This window comes from Scylla paramamosain, unplaced genomic scaffold (assembly GCF_035594125.1).
Source record: "Scylla paramamosain isolate STU-SP2022 unplaced genomic scaffold, ASM3559412v1 Contig8, whole genome shotgun sequence".
Classification (NCBI taxonomy): Eukaryota; Metazoa; Arthropoda; class Malacostraca; order Decapoda; family Portunidae; genus Scylla; species Scylla paramamosain.
In genome coordinates this window covers 1,711,708-1,715,327 of record NW_026973673.1, presented here as the reverse complement: position 1 = coordinate 1,715,327, position 3,620 = coordinate 1,711,708, and the positions used below count along the sequence as shown (strand labels likewise).

At 46.1% G+C, this 3,620-nt stretch overlaps 1 long non-coding RNA gene across 2 annotated transcripts; it reads right to left on the bottom strand.

Annotated features, from left to right (window-relative positions):
* Positions 1 to 979: 979 nt before the first annotated feature.
* LOC135096878 (uncharacterized) lies at positions 980 to 1,687 on the bottom strand. 2 transcript variants are annotated; one of them, XR_010265128.1, is made up of 2 exons: positions 1,618 to 1,687; positions 980 to 1,272 (listed from the first exon to the last, which is right to left on the bottom strand). It is a non-coding gene; the product is annotated as an uncharacterized LOC135096878 (long non-coding RNA). The 2 variants fall into 2 exon arrangements; XR_010265129.1 differs by having other exon boundaries at positions 1,575 to 1,685.
* Positions 1,688 to 3,620: the final 1,933 nt, after the last annotated feature.

The window sequence follows — 3,620 nt, the reverse complement described above, 5'->3', positions numbered from 1 at the left end:
AGAGATAGAGATAGAGAGAGAGAGAGAGAGAGAGAGAGAGAGAGAGAGAGAGAGAGAGAGAGAGAGAGGGTACATTCTTATTGGTAAAGGCGACAGAACTTGTTGTTTTTCATTTAGAGTTTCCTGCATCTCAGTTATAGTCTCTCTCTCTCTCTCTCTCTCTCTCTCTCTCTCTCTCTCTCTCTCTCTCTCTCTCTCTCTCTGTCGCTCACCTGCAGCCACACATCCCGCCTCACCTCGCCACCCACCTCCACCCGCACAGCTCCACCCCGCCTCGTCCGCCACCCACCTGCACCCACACACCTCCCCCTCGGCCTCCGTGATTTGCTATAACCTGTACCTATTTTCTTTATCCTACCGATTGCAAATGAAACTCTTAATGGCTATGTGTTGAGCGTAATAAGTGAACCTCCCTCCCTTCCTTCCCCTCTCTCCCCGAGCTCCCGCACCCTCTCCCGCCCCTCCTCCTCAGTACCGGCGTGTCATTAGCGGCCTAATGAGACAGAAACAAATGGACAAAACAAATGTCAGAATATATACCATTTAGCACGCCGCCTCAGGTGTCGTGCCCCGCCATGTTTACAGAAGTGGACCTAAAATTAATATATCTTTTTATTTATTCATTTTTTTTATTTACTTTTTTGTTTCCTGTCGCATTCTCTCTCTCTCTCTCTCTCTCTCTCTCTCTCTCTCTCTCTCTCTCTCTCTCTCTCTCTCTCTCTCTGCCTCACCAGTAATGGTTTTGAAAGGTTCCGCAACTCAAAACATGAAGATTAGATTTGCCTTGATGCCATTGACCTTTTGGCTGCGAGGAAAAGGGAGGGATTGAGGGAGTGGAGGCATATATATATATATATATATATATATATATATATATATATATATATATATATATATATATATATACAGAGAGAGAGAGAGAGAGAGAGAGAGAGAGAGAGAGAGAGAGAGAGAGAGAGAGAGAGTGTGTATGTGTGTGTGAAGGAAGACAATGACAGAACAAACACATAGAAATAAATCATTACAAACAAAAATAGACGCAACGTAATCCGGACAGAGAGGGGTTAGGGACAATGGAGCTGCCCTCAGAAGCCAATCTATTGAAGGGGCGGTGATGATAAAGGTAGTGGTGGTGAGGGTGCATCGGGGATTCACGGACGAGTGGAGGCTGAGTCACGAATTGGAGTGTCGGAGAGATGCAAGACAACCAGCCAGGCGAGGGGGGACAAAGGCGCCGTGAAGTTGTGGTGTTTGCAGCTCACAGGCTCTCCACTGAAATAGGAAATGGCGACTTTATTTGACGGGAGGAAAAAAGTTATAGTATGGCTTTTATAATGCTATTTTTTGAAAGGGTGGATGTGATGATGGAAAGGAAGATGGCGGACAAACGTTCCTTGATCTTTATTTGTTACTTTCCGTAGTCTAACTTGTTACTTTTCATATTCCTTTCACTGCAATTTCTACGCTTTATTTAAGTCAAAGCTGGCTCATCATCAGCTCGACACCCTTAATGTAACAAATATGCACACATAAAAAAAATACAGTAAGGCTGTACTCAGGTAGAATATAACAACCGTGCTGATAATCCCTTTTCTTTGCAGGTAAGTGTGCCGTCACCTGTGTTCACGGAGGTCAAGGTAAGAAGCCACTGACCCACCACTCCTGCCCGCCACTCCGCCTGCTCGCCTTCACTTGGGTTCGGTGGAGGTGTTTCATCGCCTTCGTTAAGACCTTGATTCGAGCGGAAAAGCTTTGGTCTTCCACGAGTCCATAGTAATTGCGACCCGTCTGAATTAACTAGCAGTACTTGGTTTAATTTCGAGCAATACGGCAAGGTCTGAGGTCTGTAAGGATACCTAGCGGGCAGCTCAGCAGCCTATTCACGGCCAGGCAGGCAGACAGAACAACACTCATTGCCTCCTCCGGTCAGGGTCCAGAAAAGTTTGTAGAGGTATCACTGGAGGCTGACAGGCGTTAGCAGAGTTGTCATCTGTGGTGCGTAGGGACTGGCGGAGTTCCGGTACAAACCAATGGGAAATTAAGCACGTTAGTTATCAGTCAACAGAGTCTGAGGTGAGGAGAGGAGGGAAGGTGTGCACGTTGTGGTTGACGGCAGAGAGAGAGAGAGAGAGAGAATGGTGGGGGAAGGAGAGAATTGCCAATATGACGTGTGGGGAAGTCTGAGAGTGTTGGATGAAAAAATAAACTACAAACTACTGTGATGATGGTAATTTACTCCGAACGAGACCAAGACGACTTTACTTAAGGAAAATTGCGGCCTATTAATGTGGAAAACTGCCAACAAACATTTGCTGAGATGAGGTGGGCGGGAGAGCCATTACCACGTGTGTGTGTGTGTGTGTGTGTGTGTTTGGGTTGCCATCTCGTGTCGTTGGCATCCCGTGTTTCACTTAGGCCTTGACTGCTTAAGGAGTCGGCGCAGTGTTCCCAAGTATCGTGTTAACTCCCACTACCGACAGACAGACAGACCGACAGACAGACAGTGTTGCATGTCTCACCGAGCGTCACACAAAGAGCTACGTGCATGCTGCTCATTACCCTCAACTCCTATGACCATGATTTAATTAAAACAGTGAAGGTATAACATGAATCTTTAATTAAATTACTTGCTGTAAACAAGCAATCCTCCCTTGCAAGCGGTCCGCTGTAAAAACACTTAATGAGACGTGCGGCTCTTTGATGTGCTCGTAAAAAGTAAACCATTGCAGTTTCATATACAAACGAACACGGCGTGTGGCGTGGACCTCCTGCAGTCACAGGCACGGCTATAAACTAGTATATAAGCGAAACGTGTCGCGCCAGACGCGCTAATACATACACGGATCACACAACACAGCCAGCCAGCCACGCGGCAGTGTTGAACAAGCTCAAGGCAAAGCTATTCGCTTCATCATTCTCTCTCTCTTTCTCTCTCTCTCTCTCTCTCTCTCTCTCTCTCTCTCTCTCTCTCTCTGTTAAAGGTTAGAATAATGTGAAATGTAATGAAAACCTTGCATTTAACGACGAGAGCATTTCACTGTGTGGCGACAGTTGCTCGATGAAAGTAATGAAGGAACATGAACCACAAATTAGGCAAAGTGTTAACATATTGGTGGAGACTGCTTGAGTTAGATATGAAGTAATGGAAACACGTCCGCTCGGGAGAAGCAGTTAATGCAAACTCACCCCATGAATCTGAAAGCAAGGGGCTGCTGCTGATGAGAAGCATTGCTTTTCATAAACACGTAGTATCATGGGAAGGATTTGCAGCATTTTCCAGGAAGCGTGTGCTCGGTGTACTGACAGGTCGTGCTGGTGAATTAGTGAATGCCACTCTTGAATAACTTGTGCAACATGACGACATGAGAACGTAGAAGTGCTCTCTCTCTCTCTCTCTCTCTCTCTCTCTCTCTCTCTCTCTCTCTCTCTCTCTCTCTCTCTCTCTCTCTCTCTCTCTCACTGCCGTGGCGTCTTAGGTGTTCTATTTTTTTCGTGGCGGGAAGAAGGATGTGAACACGCTCATTACTGAGAAACGTTTTGCATCCTGCCATGTCAAATTGTTATGAAACACACACACACACACACACACACACACACACACAGAGAGAACAACAACAATA